This window comes from Quercus suber, unplaced genomic scaffold (assembly GCF_002906115.3).
Source record: "Quercus suber isolate HL8 unplaced genomic scaffold, Cork oak 2.0 scaffold_104, whole genome shotgun sequence".
Taxonomy (NCBI): domain Eukaryota; kingdom Viridiplantae; phylum Streptophyta; class Magnoliopsida; order Fagales; family Fagaceae; genus Quercus; species Quercus suber.
In genome coordinates, this window is record NW_027069569.1 from 1,230,180 (window position 1) to 1,245,681 (window position 15,502).

At 45.9% G+C, this 15,502-nt stretch overlaps 1 pseudogene; it reads right to left on the reverse strand.

Annotated features, from left to right (window-relative positions):
• Positions 1–7,372: 7,372 nt before the first annotated feature.
• Positions 7,373–12,693, reverse strand: LOC136068207 (uncharacterized; annotated as a pseudogene).
• Between the last annotated feature and the right edge of the window lie 2,809 nt (positions 12,694–15,502).

The window sequence follows — 15,502 nt, forward strand, 5'->3', positions numbered from 1 at the left end:
TATAAGTTGAATCGATTATTTTTACAAACATGCATATGTAAACTAAACAATCAAAGATTCATTAATTTTACCATTGTTTAATTGATGAAAGGCATGCATAAGGGATGAGCTTGTGTCCAGTGTCCAATTTTACCGAAAATGTTGAGATGCGAACATGTGTCCATTTTTTGAATACATGTCTGCATTCTAACGTGTCTAGCGGAACTAAGTACTAGACACAAGCCAAGTTCCTTGCACAATGGTTGTTGACATATCAACGTGTAGTTTTCAATATAGATGTTTCCCATATTAGCAATATAAATTCGTATTATTGAAAAAAAAAATTGTATGGATATGAAATGATCTAAATTAACGTCGCAATCTAGGTCCCTGTGTTGCATACCTGCTCAAAGGTATTCACCTCTCTAATTGATTCCTTCCTAGCCGATGCTCCTTGCGAGGTGTCAACAGGACCTCAAAGCTGTCCCCGTATCCCACGCATGCCTTGTGGCTCCCACATTGCTGCCATAGGCCACGTGGGCGTGCTCTATGTCATAATAATTGTTTTGCTATTAGCCTATTATTATATATATAGTGGCAGAGCTAGGAAATTAATATAGGGGGCCAAACCAAGTATCAAAAAAAAATTGTCACCCAAAAAAAATGCATTATTTTACTGATTGAATTTTAACTCAATAAAGTTATGTCTCATGTTCTTTTATTGTATTAAAATTATTTATAATTGATTCTAAACAAATAAGGGCATATAATGTTTACCCAAAAAAAAAATAGCATATCACTATAATAAAAAGATTCATTATATCAGTATATTTAACTAAAAATATATTAAATTATTACAGATGCAACTAGCAATATGCGAGCTGGAAACCACTTTCTGACATTTTAATAAATAATAATAAAATAAAATAAAAAATATTAGCCAAACAACAGTACATCACTACACCTGGTACGCTACAATGGCTAAAGTTATCATACACACTTTAGACTCAGTATGAGGTTTTATCAAACATCTACACTACACAATATAGAAAGAGGGCTAGAGAGAGGGAAAATGAGAAAGATATTGTACGGCGTAGACCTTGAGCCCATTGGGCATCGGGCTTCGGCCTAAGCGCACTACTAAAACATTCTCAAGCCCAAATTCAATAATAGGCTCGTTCAACTGATCACAAGATAGATAGTCCCATACCGATCATGTATGGGTTGGTTGGGCTGTATTTACCTGGAACAACCCATAACCTCGGCAGCCTAGTATTGCATTGGGAATATCTCTGCCGAGCAACCTTTTGGACGCAAGAACCAGTTCCAAAGTCATCTCCACCATTTCCAAAGAAGCATATTCAATGTCAGGAATAATCAAATCGAACACCACCCACACGAGTGAGACTAGAACATAATCATGAACACTCCACCAACCTTAAGCTATAAATAAGGGAAGTGAGTAGAGAGAGGGGGTTGGACATTAGGAGCGAAAAGAGAAAGATAAAAAGAGATAATACTAACCACAGCGGGGAGCTAAGATGAGAAGGGGAGTTTCGTGAGGGCAAAGGAATGCAGCTAAGTAGTCTGATTGGGAGCTACTTGTAGTAGGAAACCCATAACCCACCATATAAATAAATTATGAGCCCAACACTAGGTCCCATCCAGTGAGGAAAATTGGGCGCGCACAAATACCATTGTAGAAAAATAACTCACTAATTAGATGACTCAGATCTAGAGGGAGAATAAACATTAAGCAGCAGCGCCGATTAGGGATGGCAATAGGACGAGGTGAGGCTGAAGGGTGGGCGAGGCCAAAGGGTGAGGTTTTCGTTCCCGTCCCGCATGGTTTTGTTTTACCCTATCCCTACCCTGCCTCGTATGACGGGGAAATTTTCTCACCCCATCCTCGCCCCTCGGGGCCCTGCAGAGCCCCACCCCATCCCATAAAACTCTACTTTTTGTTAATTTGCCCTACAACTAGTACAATTTTTTTAATGAAACCTATTTCATTATAAAAATATACTTGAAATTACAATTAAATTTATCCCATCAAATCAATTCAATTTTTAGAAAAAATTGAATAATAAAATCCAAGTGTTTAACAAGACAATCACAACAAAACAAAACCAAAAAAAAAAACTCATAGTATAACACATAACAAAATAAAGGCGGAGAACCATATTGGGTAAAATAAAATAAGTTAATATCGAAATATTTGTTTAAATAGTAGGGTTTTAGGGTATGAAAATTTTACAATTATAACCCTTAACAACGCGAGATAGGGCGAGGACGGGGAGGGGTGGGGCGGGGTGGGTCTAAAAAATCTAAACTCATCCCCGTCCTACCCTATGGTGCAGGGCTAAAATCTTACCCCATCCCCGCCCCGCCACCTTTGCAGAGGAAAACCTGCACAGGATGAAGCAGGGAAGGGCGAGTTAAGTAGGGTGGGGAAAAACTGCCATCACTAGAGCCAATCATCAAAAATATGGTCACAAGGACCAGAAAAGAATGGCCGGCAGCATGGTTGTAGTGGATTGGTGGCATAAAATAGTTTTTTTTTTTTTTTGAGGAGCATTGAAGAGGAATTAGATTTGGAATGTATTGTGTGTATTTATTTTGGCAGTATGACTTGTAGGGTCAGTTTTTGTCACCCAAGCCCAAAGGATATGGGTTGGAGGCCCAACGAACCCAGAACAATGAATTTGTAAAGAGTGGGCGAAAGAGCTGGACTGGTTATGGAGCACAGAACAGTTGGCTAGGTCACATGCAGTAATGATAGCATGAGCTAAAGCTCAAATAACTCCAAGAATGAATGTCCGAAGAGGTGTTTTATTGAATGAACAGCGATTACAACGTTCAGAGCTATAGTAAAGCTTTTCTCTCTCTCTTCCTCTTTTTTTCGATCCCCTATTATCAGGGACCCTTCTTCTTTATATAGCATCCATTCCTATCATCTCCATCGTCCACTTGTTCTTCATCCACGCATCCACTCGAGTGCATATCATGTCGTGTGTCTACTTTAGCTCTTTGTGAGTGACGGTAGCTGAGGTTGCACTGTTCAGGGGTCTTCTCCACATAAATGCGGCCAGAAAAGCTGTTGCAGCGCATTAAATGCGGTGGTACTAGCTTTTCCTTCAGATATTTTTTAGTTCTGATCATTTCCGGATCCACTCAGGACCTATCATCACCGTTGGGATCGTTGGGAAGATTAGTCGGACCCTCCACACGTTCGTTTGATCTAGGCTCATCACAGCCGAGGAGAAAGACAACCTCGGACAAATGGTGGCCTTTTCGGACGACACTCCCCTTCTGCTTCTGGGCTTCCTGCTTTAGATGGGCCGCCCCAACCTATCTATTAATCCTTGGAGACACCATGGCCCCTAACAGGAGGTTCCGGGCCCATTAAGTAGCTTTGGGCTTTTCCCCCCACAATAGCCCCTCAAAATCTTAATTTTTCCTTCGCATCCGAAGGGAAAAAATTGGATTTTGACTTGTTACGGGGTAAAAGCTTGGAAACGGACAAAAGTTCGGCCTGGCACGCGTGTAGGCATAGATGCGCGCGTTCCATCATTAATGCCGTTGTATTCCTGATTCTCGAAGCGCTGCATTAATTACGCCAGGGGGCGCCCTGTCCATCGCATCCAACGGTGGGCTGTTGATCGAACAGACAGGGTTCTTCCTCGGGATTTTGGCAGAAATAACTTCTGCCCTTTCGTTTGACTTGGTATAAAATCCTAGAGGTGGACACTTCTCCTCACTTTGCAACTTTCAAATCACCTCGCCAGAGCAAGCACACAAACGCTCAGAGCTCTTTCCAATCGCCGATTTTGCTTCTTCCCCGAGTCCTCAGGAATCCTTCTACGAGTTCAGAGATCAGTCTTTAGCTCCGCTCCTGTAAGTTTTCACCATCTCAATCCTTCAGTTTTCTCTTCGGCCGTCTGTCTTTCAGTTTGGGCGAACATTTCCTCACTGCTACATTGTGCCTCTGTTTTTCCGTTGAGTGATGGGTAAACTAGAGTATCTGGTAGACAGCCCCCCCAGCTGGAGAAGTTCAGGGCCACATACCATATACCTCCAAACGTGGGGGTAAAGTATTGCCCTCCGGAGAAAATACTAACTGATCGGGAAACGGGTGAGGTGGTGATCCCTCTCATCGCCTTCCTAGAAGGGGGAATGACGATTCCTATGGGCCCTATCACCACTAGCTATCTTGTAAACCATAGGATTACCCATTGGCAGTGTGCGCCTAACATGTTTAGGATCTTAGGGGCCATTGAGGACCTTAACCGCCTCCTAGGATTGGGGCTCACTTGGCACGACGTGGTGCACATGTATGAGTTCCACAGCCAGCAAGGGGTGGGATATTATTTGAAGTCCCGGTCCGACATCGTTAGGCTCATTTCCTGCCTCCCCAAATCTAATAAAGTGATGAAGGATGACTACATGATCATCTCGGGCGCGTGGTATGACGGTCCTCACTGTCCGACCAGAGCAGGAGAGCCAGGTGGGACCCGTTAGACTTAGGCATACTAACCGTAGGCTCAGGACCTTCGCTTTTCAACAGTTTTTTTTTTCTTCTAACAAAGCTCTGCTGTAACTTGTCACAGATAGAAGAAATATATCCCCTCAGCTCAGCCTCACTAACTTCGCCGCGCTCAACTATTTGTTGCGGTCCGAGATCTTCGTGAGCGAGGACGAACAACTCCAATCGGCTCCCCATATCCTAGGGTACGAAACGAGGCAAAAGGACCTCCAACCGGTCGGCAACGCAATAGTCCAGGGAGACGAACGTCTTAACCGTATTGACGTTTCATTCAGGGGCTTTTTGGCACCGCACGACCTTCCACCCTACCATATCCGAACCCCCGGGCTATACCCCCTCTTGTCCGGCCACTACCGCAAGTTCCCCTCGGACCAGAGGTTGAGGGCGAAAAGGTTGGCTCCTCCACCTCCTCGTTAGAAGAACAAATAGACAAGTTTCCTTTCGGAGGGGAGGCTTCAAGGGCGAACCAAGTAGTAGAGGCCTCGGACGCCGAGGAAGGAGGTGACAGGCATTCCAGTGTCCACCCGTTTTTGGTAACTACCCTTCCCGACGACTCTTCGGACGAAGATATGGCGGATCTGAAACTCTTGATGAAGAATAGAGGCAAGAAGGCCGAGCAGAAAGGTGCTGCGACCTCCCAACCAGCAGAAATCCTGCCTCCAGCGCCTCCCGCGGCTCCTGGAGTCGATCTGAAAACCGTGCCGAACCACCAGAAGAAAAGGCCCCATGAGCCCGAAAAGAGGGAGGTAGGGGTGCCACCCAAGGTGAACAAGCAGCAGAGGACGGCGACGGACCGAAGCAAGAGGGCCTTTTCCACCGAGAACCGCGACGAAAACGTTGCGGCCGAGGTCCGCCGAGGGGTAGGGCCTCGCACATGGTCCCCAAGGCTTGAGCTGGATGGCGCCCCCATTCTTTGGGATACGTCCCTTAGGAATTATGATGGGGGAAGGGTGGGATACGTTACTGAGGCCCTGCAGCAGCCACTCCTCCTCCCTTATGATATGGAGTCCTTCAGGCGCTTCAGCCAGCAGGAGCTCTTCTTATCCCTTAAGAGGGACATGGCCATGGTAAAAGAACTTGCTCCCTTAATTTAGATTCTATTTTTAACTTGCATTGCTTCCCTTCCTCGTCTTGTGCTGAAAATGTGGTCATGCAAATTACTCAGCAGATCTATGTGGCTGAGGAATGGAACAGGAAGTCCTCCCTCGAGGCTCAAGTAATAGCCCAGTCCCAATCCGAGGCAGAGAAGGCTCTTGGTTTGCTGAAGGGAGATTATGCTCGCGCATTTGAGTAGCTTAAGGCCGTGACCCGGGAGAGGGACAACTACAAGGCCGGCCTTCGAAGCGCCGAGACCCAGGCCGAGGAGCAGCGCAAACGATTGCGCGCGTCAGAGACCAACCTGGCGACTGAAAGGGAACTGGTGAAGGGTCTCAGGGCTGAACTCCAGAAAGCCCGGGAGGGCGCCCGAGCAGCTGAGCAGGCAGTTCAACTGTCCAAGGAGTCAGTCGAAGCTGAGAGAAAAGCGGCATATCAGCTAGGGGTGGACGAGATTGGTAAGCAGCTTATGGAACAATTCACTCTGGTTGCTCGCGATTACTGCGACGTAACCTGGCAAAAAGCGCTAGACGTTGCTGGGGTCCCTTCAGACTCTCCCCTGAGGCTACCTGGGAGCATATACTACCATCCAGAAATCCGAGAGCTCCCAGAGACTGACTCTCCTCCTGCTCCCCAGCTTTTGGAGGCCACGGAACAGAGCTTAGTCAGTGTAGCTTCCCCATCCGCCCTTGATGCACCCCAAGAGGCTGGTCTGCCAATTGAACCGGCCGAAGACAAAGGTCAAGGGTTGGACGAAGAGGAGACTCCTGCTGAGTCCCAGAGCCAAGCCCCAGGAGCTGCTGTTCAGACAGGCCAGGTTGCCGACGCTGTGGTTCCTTCAGCTCAAGAGTAGACACATGGGGCCTCCCTCTTCTTTGTGTTTTTCTTTTTGTAAGAGATTTGTAGCCTACTTTCCTGATTAATGAAGCAGTTTTTCCTTTGTATTCATTTTCTTTGCTATATAATGTGACTCATTATGACTATTAAAGTTCTGTGCCTTAAATTTATTGTGATCCTGATATCATGTTAACAACTCGCCTGACTGAGATTAATATTAGAAAAGAGGCAGAATGTATGGGGGCTGTGATAGAATGTTTACCTAAAAGACTAAGTTTAAAAATTCAATGCAATTGGAACAGTGCTAATTAATCGCAAATCATCTGGTCCGAGGACTGCAGGCATGAATGGATTTAAGCTTAAACACTTAAAGGAATCGTGACATAGTGTTAACTAACCCAAATCATCTGGTCCGAGGACTACAGGCATGAATGGATTTAAGTTTAAACACTTAAAGGAATCGTGACATAGTGTTAACTAACCCAAATCATCTGGTCTGAGGAATACAGGCATGAATGGATTTAAGTTTAAACACTTAAAGGAATCGTGACATAGTGTTAACTAACCCAAATCATCTGGTCTGAGGACTACAGGTATGAATGGATTTAAGTTTAAACACTTAAAGGAATCGTAACAGTGTTAACTAACCCAAATCATCTGGTCCGAGGACTACAGGCATGAATGGATTTAAGTTTAAACACTTAAAGGAATCGTGACATAGTGTTAACTAACCCAAATCATCTAGTCCGAGGACTACAGGCATGAATGGATTTAAGTTTAAACACTTAAAGGAATCGTAACAGTGTTAACTAACCCAAATCATCTGGTCCGAGGACTACAGGCATGAATGGATTTAAGTTTAAACACTTAAAGGGATCGTGACAAATCGATATGCTGACTAAAAGAAGAGCTTGATTAATAATAATACCTTTTGAGGTTATTTACATTCCACGGGCGTGGTATCACGTGATTGTCTAAGTCTTCGAGGAAGTATGCCCCAATGCCAGCTCCTGAAGTAATACGATATGGTCCTTCCCAATTAGGCCCTAGCTTTCCCCACGCTGGGTTCTTTGCAGTGCCAACCACCTTTCTTAGTACGAGATCGCCAGGTTCCAGAGGCCTGAGCCTTACGTTGGCATCGTAGCCCTGCCTGAGCTTTTGTTGGTAATGTGCTAATCGGACCATTGTGTTTTCCCTCCTTTCGTAGATGAGATCCAAGCTCTTCTCTAGCAGCTCGTCATTACCCGCTGGACTAAACGAGCTAGTTCTCAGTGTCGGGAATCCGGTCTCCAAAGGTATGACAGCTTCAGCCCCGTAGGTCATCGAGAAGGGGGTCTCTCCAGTAGACCTGCGGGGAGTGGTTCTGTAAGCCCAAAGCACATGTGGTAATTCTTCTAGCCATTTACCCTTCGCGTCGTCTAATCTCTTTTTCAAGCCATTCACAATGACCTTGTTGACAGCTTCGGCCTGGCCATTACCCTGGGGATAAGCAGGGGTGGAGTACCTATTTATGATCCCCAGCTCGCTACAATAGCTCCTAAATGTTTTGCTATCAAACTGCAGGCCATTGTCCGAGATAAGAGCATATGGGACTCCGAATCGAGTAACTATATTCTTCCACACAAACTTTTGCACGTCTACATCTCGGATATTCGCAAGAGGCTCTGCTTCGACCCACTTGGTGAAGTAATCAGTGTCGACTAGCAGATATTTCTTGTTTCTTGCAGCCTTAGGGAATGGTCCCACGATATCCAGGCCCCATTGGGCGAAAGGCCATGGGCTGGATAGTGGGTTGAGAGTCCCCCCTGGCTGATATATATGCGGAGCAAATCGCTGACACTGATCACATTTTTTGGCATAATCCAGGGCTTCCTTTCGCATGTTCGGCCACCAATAACCCTGAGTGATGGCTCGGTGAGCCAAGGATCTTCCTCCGGTGTGGCTTCCACAGATTCCTTCATGCAGTTCCTCTAATAACAGCTCAGCCTCTTCAGGATGTACGCACAACAAGTACGGCCTTGAATAGGAACGTTTGTATAGTTTCTGATCCTCGGACAACTAGAACTTGGCTGCCTTCCTCCGAATCTTATCGGCTTTTCCCTTCTCTTCGGGCAGGATATCTTCCTTCAGAAACTTAACCAGCGAGTCCATCCAACTGGGTCCAGCCCTGACCTAATGTACTTGGAGCACTCCTTTTTCCGCTTCGGTAGGCTCATGCAGGTCCTCAACGTGGATAACCCTCTGCAAATCTTGTGCCGAAGAGGTGGCTAGAGTGGCCAAAGAGTCGGCATGTGAGTTGCCACTCCTAGGAATATGCAGCAGGCTGAAAGACTCGAACCCTGACTGCAGACGCTTAGCTCGGCTCAGGTACCCCTGCATTCTTTCGTCCTTTGCCTCAAACACTCCCTGGACTTGACCCACGACCAGCCTTGAGTCCGAGAATACTTTTATTGCCTTTCCTCCCATCCTTTGGACCATACTCATCCCCATCAACAGGGCTTCGTATTCCGCCTCGTTATTCGTCCCCGAGAAGCCCAATCTTAAGGCTTTTTCGATAACGATTCCTTCGGGGGATATCAGCACTAGCCCCACTCCGGAGCCTCTCTGGTTTGCAGCACCATCCACGTACGCCTCCCAAAGGGAGGGCTCTTGTTGAGAAATCACGCCAACCGATTTTTCATCCATGTCCAATGTCAGCTTCACTTCTTCTAGTCGGGGCTCTGTGAACTCAGCTACTAAATCAGCAAGCACCTGGCCCTTGACCGAGGTGCGTGGCATATACCTGATGTCAAAAGCCCCTAGGATCGTCCCCCATTTTGCAATTCTCCTGGTGTAGTCTGCACTTCGGAGTATAGTTCTGAGCGGAAGCTGGGTGAGGACAATGACCGTATGGGCTTGGAAATAATGTGGGAGCTTTCGCGTGCCGTGCACCACTGCTAAGATAGCCTTCTCCAACGGTAAGTAACGGACCTCAGCTTCATGAAGCGACTTGCTTACACAATAAACGGGCTTCTGCACGCCGCCATCTGCTCGGATCAGGACCAAGCTTACGGCATGGGTAGCTACCGCGATATACGCAAACAAGACCTCGTCGGGCTCAGGGCTGGACATGATTGGTGGTCGAGCTAGATAATCTTTCAATTGTTGGAAGGCCACAGCGCACTCCTCTGTCCATTCGAACCCTTTCCACTTGTTAATCAAGGAAAAGAAAGGCCGGCACCTATCCGCCGATCGAGAGATAAATCGATTTAGGGCTGCCGTCATCCCCGTCAGTTTCTGAACCTCTTTGGGGTTCCGAGGAGGTTGTAACTCATTAATGGCCCTTATCTGGTCAGGGTTGACCTCAATTCCCCTGTGAGTCACCATATATCCCAGAAACTTGCCTGACCCCACGCCAAACAAGCACTTAGCAGCGTTCAAGCGTAGTTTGTACTTCCTGAGAACTTCGAAGGTGCTTTCCAGGTCCTTTACGTGCTCGGACACCACTTTTCTCTTCACAACCATGTCGTTTATGTAAATCTCGATATTTTTCCCCAGCTGTGGTTCAAACATCCTCGTCATCATCCTTTGGTAAGTAGACCCTGCATTTTTTAAACCGAATGGCATCACCTTGTAGTGGTAGTTACCCGTGGGGGTCACAAAAGCAGTCTTCTCCTGGTCTTCCAAGGCTAAGGGTATCTGATGATAGCCTTGGAATGCGTCTAACAAGCTCATTCGGGGGTGTCCGACGGTGGCATCTACTAGCCGATCGATTTTAGGCATGGGGAATGGATCTTTAGGGCATGCCTTGTTTAAGTCGATGAAATCTACGCATACTCGCCATTTTCCGATCTTTTTCTTCACCACCACAGTATTCGCCAACCACTCTGGGTAGAAGACCTCTTTAATAGCCCCAGCCTGTTTGAGCTTTGCCACTTCTTCTCTGATTGTCTCAGCGTGTTCCTTAGACGGACGCCGAGGAGGCTGCTTCTTAGGGGTGATCATGGGGTTTACTTTCAAATGGTGGCATATAAATTCCGGATCCACCCCCGGGGCTTCGTAAGCATCCCAAGTGAATACGTCGAGGTTTTCCTTAAGGAGTTGCACTAACTCCTCTTTTTCCTGCAACGGCAATTGGAATCCGAGTTGAAAGAATTTCTCGGGATCATCCCTGATAATGACTTTCGTCAAATCTTCGCACCCCACACCCTGGCCCGGATCTTCAATGGGCGATGACCGGTGCTTTGGTTGCTATAAACCCATGGTTGATGACCCAGCTCCCGGCTCGTGTTGAATGGCAGCCACTAAGCATTGTCTTGCTACGAATTGATCCCCCCGGATTTCGCAAACTCAGTCTTCGGAAGGATATTTGATTTTTTGATGCAGGGTGGAAGAGACCGCCCCCAGCGCATGAAGCCAAGGTCTGGCTACAATTGCCGTGTAGGGTGAAAAGACGTCTACGACTATGAAATCCACCTCCACCACCTCTGAGCCAGTCTGCACAGGCAGTCGTATTTAGCCCTTCGGGGTAACAACTTTTCCTTCAAAACTGATCAGTGAAGAATGATATGGTGTTAGGTCACTAAGTTTGAGGTTCAACCCCCTGTAAAGATCAGGGTACATTATCTCTGCAGCACTTCCTTGGTCAACCATCACCCGTTTCACATCGTACCCCCCAATTCTAAGGGTGACGACCAACGCATCATCATGAGGCTGGACAGTACCTACCTTGTCGGCGTCCGAGAAGCCTAAAATCAGCTGATCATCAAGTTTGCATTTCTTCGAACCCTGGCCAGATTCCCCCGCAGGTAACCGATCCACAAACAAGACCTTGGACGGCCAGGATCCTATTCTCCTTAGGGCCGCAAAGATAACGTTGATAGTTCCCAGAGAGGGTTTCAGAGTGTCATCCCTTCGGGAGTCCGCGCTCGTCGGACCTCCTCGGCCACTGGCGTGATGTAGGAGATGTCACAATTTCCCTTCACTGACTAGTTGTTCCAGATGAATCCACAAGTCCCTGCAGTCCTCAGTCGTGTGCCTATGATCCTGATGGTATTGGCAGTACAGATTGCGATTACGTCTGTCAGGATTCCCTGCCATCTTGTTCGGCCACTTGAAGAACGGCTCGTTCTTGACCTTTGCCAAAACTTGGTGGACTGGGTCTCTGAATACGGTGTTGACGGTCTGGGGATTAGTTGTTCCTGACTGCGCAGGAAAGTCTCTCCTCGGCTTGCTGCTGGTGTATCGATCCGACCTGAAATCCCTCCTTTCCTGGGGGACGACCTTTTCCTTGCCTTTCCCTTGTTGTTGGTCTTCTTCAACTCTTTTGTACTTCTCAATCCGGTCCATTAGCTGGCGAATGCTAGTAACGGGTTTACCAGACAGGGATGTCCTTAAACCATGATCGGTAGGGAGGCCGAGCTTAAACGTTTCCAAGGCCATTGCGTCAAAGTTGCCTTCCATGTCGTTGAACATTTCCCAGTATCTATCCGAATACGCCTCAGGGATTCTCCTTCCTTCATGGTCAAAGACAGCAGAGAGGATAGAGGTCGGGCCACTCTTCGGCATGTAACAAACCGTGAACCAAATGCTTGGGTGAGCTCTTTGAAGGAACTGATGGAATTTGGGCTCAGCCCATCAAACCACCTCATGGCGACTGGCCCAAGACTGGAAGGGAAAACCTTGCACATAAGTGTTTCGTCCCTAGAGTGGACAGCCATCCTCTGGTTAAAGTGACTCACGTGTTCCACGGGGTCTGTTTTGCCGTTGTAGATGGTGAATGCTGGTTGGTTAAAGCGCCTAGGAAGTCTAGCCTCTTCGATCCTGCACGTGAAGGGTGACCTGGAAATCTGGCTTAGAGCCTTGCTCATGGCATCGCTTCCGACGTCTCTGCGTGATGGACTTCTGCGTTGCCCCTTGTGAGGAGACTCCTGTTCGTAGGTATAGGTCTCGCTGGCCGGTGTCCTGGATTTGGGTTGATAAGTGACGTCCGGCTCATCATCAGGGTCCTCTTCAGAATACGAGGGAGCCCGTTTCCTCTTTGCATAGCGTAATTCCCTTTTTAGTTTTTCAACCTCCCGCTGCAAATCTCGGTTCTTCTCTGCATGGGACATGTGGCTTCCGCCATGTGATTGGCTCTGACCAAGGGGTACGGTGTGCACGCTAATCTCGCGGTCCTGCCTTCGCTCTAGGTTAAGGAAAGGGTCCTCGTGCTGAGGCGCCCTAGACTCCGCTTCTTGTTCACCGTGTTCAGCCATCACCTACTGTTGTCTCCACCCCTGCACAAGCTCTCCCCACAGACGGCGCCAATTGTATGGTCAGTTTTTGTCACCCAAGCCCAAAGGATATGGGTTGGAGGCCCAACGAACCCAGAACAATGAATTTGTAAGAGTGGGCGAAAAAGCTGGGCTGGTTATGAGCACAGAAAGTTGGCTAGGTCACATGCAATAATGATAGCATGAGCTAAAGCTCAATAACTCCAAGAATGAATGTCCGAAGAGGTGTTTTATTGAATGAACAGCGATTACAACGTTCAGAGCTATAGTAAAGCTTTCTCTCTCTCTCTCCTCTTTTTTCGATCCCCTATTATCAGGGACCCTTCTTCTTTATATAGCATCCCTTCCTATCATCTCCATCGTCCACTTGTTCTTCATCCACGCATCCACTCGAGTGCATTCATGTCGTGTGTCTACTTTAACTCTTTGTGAGTGGCGGTAGCTGAGGTTGCACTGTTCAGGGGTCTTCTCCACATAAATGCGGCCAGAAAAGCTGTTGCAGCGCATTAAATGCGGTGGTACTAGCTTTTCCTTCAGATATTTTTTAGTTCTGATCATTTCCGGATCCACTCAGGACCTATCATCACGTTGGGATCGTTGGGAAGATTAGTCGGACCCTCCACACGTTCGTTTGATCTAGGCTCATCACAGCCGAGGAGAAAGGCAACCTCGGACAAATGGTGGCCTTTCGGACGACACTCCCCTTCTGCTTCTTGCTCCTGCTTTAGATGGGCCGCCCCAACCTATCTATTAATCCTGGAGACACCATGGCCCCTAACAGGGGGTTCCGGCCCATTAAGTAGCTTTGGGCTTTTCCCCCCACATAGCCCCTCAAAATCTTAATTTTTTTTTTTTTTTTTGAGAAACTGATTTGGCAAAGTTAGTTTGATTAGCTATAAAATGCTATTTTTTATGGGTTAATTGTAATTTTTATTTGGGTATATCTTAATTCCTAACCATTTTTTTAATTTTGAGTGAGTTCAAATTGAATTTTTGGAGGATTAATCTAATAGGTTTTATTTTCCTTAAAATCCACTTGGGGGGGGGGGGGGGGAATATGTAAATATTAAGATTATTTAAGATTTGGTAAGTAATTTTTAAGGTTGTAATAAAAAATTTATAAAAGTCAGGGGGGACCTTAGCTCCACCAGTGTGTGTATATGTATATTGTATGTAGGTGAAATTTAATACCAAATTTCTTATTTGAAAATTGAATATCTTTTTCTATGAATATTGGTTTAATTCAAGAGTTCCAGCAGCAGATCAAGGCTTTGAAACAAATGCATCCTAAAAAAGCTTTGGGTCCTAACGATATGCCCCATTTGTTTTATCAGCATTATTGGTCTTTTGTTGATAACTATGCCACTTAGACTATCCTTGACTTTTTGAATCATGGTATTAGTCCTCCAAAATTCAATGAAACGCATGTGGTGCTCATACCTAAAATTAAAAAACCCACAAAGATCACCCAATTTAGACTCATTAGTTTTAGTAATGGAGTCTCCAGATTAGCCTCTAAGGTTCTAGCCAACAGGTTAAAACATATTTTTCCACACAATATTAGTGAGAATTAAAGTGCTTTTATGTCTGAATGTCTTATTATTGATAATGTACTGGTTGCTTTTGAAACAATGCACCATATCAGTCAAAAGAGAACGGGGAAGGTTGGAGAGATAGTGGTGAAACTTGATATGAGTAAGGCTTATAATCGGGTTGAGTGGGGTTGTCTAGAAAAAATTATGTTTAAGATGGGTTTCCATGTGAAGTGGATTACTATTATGATGAGATGTGTAAGCTTTGTCTCCTACTCTATCAAAATTAATGGAAGACCTCGAAGCCACATTACCCCCACACAGGGATAGCACCAAAGGGATCCCCTCTCTCCCTATTTATTTTTTATTTGTGCAAAGGCTCTATCCGCTTTTTTAAAGAAATCTTTGGAGGAAGGCTTACTAAAAGGTGTAGCAACATGCCCAAGAGGACCAACAATATCTCGCTTGTTTTTTGCAGATGACAGCCTTATTTTTTTCCGAGCCACGAGGGAAGATTACACTAGCTTGGAAAATGTCTTAGAAACCTATAAGGAAGCTTTGGGTTAGCAACTAAACAAGGACAACACTTCTTTGTTTTTCCAACAATAATACACCACAGGACATTCAAGATGATATAAAATTCTACTTTGGAGCTAAAGTTATTAAAAAAACACAAGCATATTTGGGATTACCATCTTTAGTGGGCAAATCTAAATGCAATACATTTCATCAACTAATGGAGAGGCTAGATTATAAATTATCAGGTTGGAACGAAAAGATGTTATCATAAGCTGGAAATGAGATTCTTAGTAAGGCAATTGCATGGGCAATACCAACATATACTATGAGTGTCTTTAAACCACCAAACACATTATGTGATGAGTTGACAAGCATGGTCTGCAAATTTTGGTGGGGGCAAACTAATGAAAAACTAAGATGGCATGGCTTAGTTGGGATAAATTTTGTAATCCAAAGGAGGAGGTTGGCTTGGGCTTTCACAATCTTAAAACTTTTAATCATGCACTTTTAGCCAAACAAGGGTGGCGGCTCCAAACAAATACATTTCTTGGTCTATAGAGTCTTAAAGGCGAGGTATTTCCTGGATAGTGATTTTCTTGGTGCTGAATTGGGCTCTTGACCATCCTTTGCATGGTGTAGCATTATTGCAGCACAAAATATCGTTCAAAAAGGGTGTAAGTGGCATGTGGGTGATGGGAAATCAATAGGAATTTGGACAAATATATGGCCTAATGATTTAG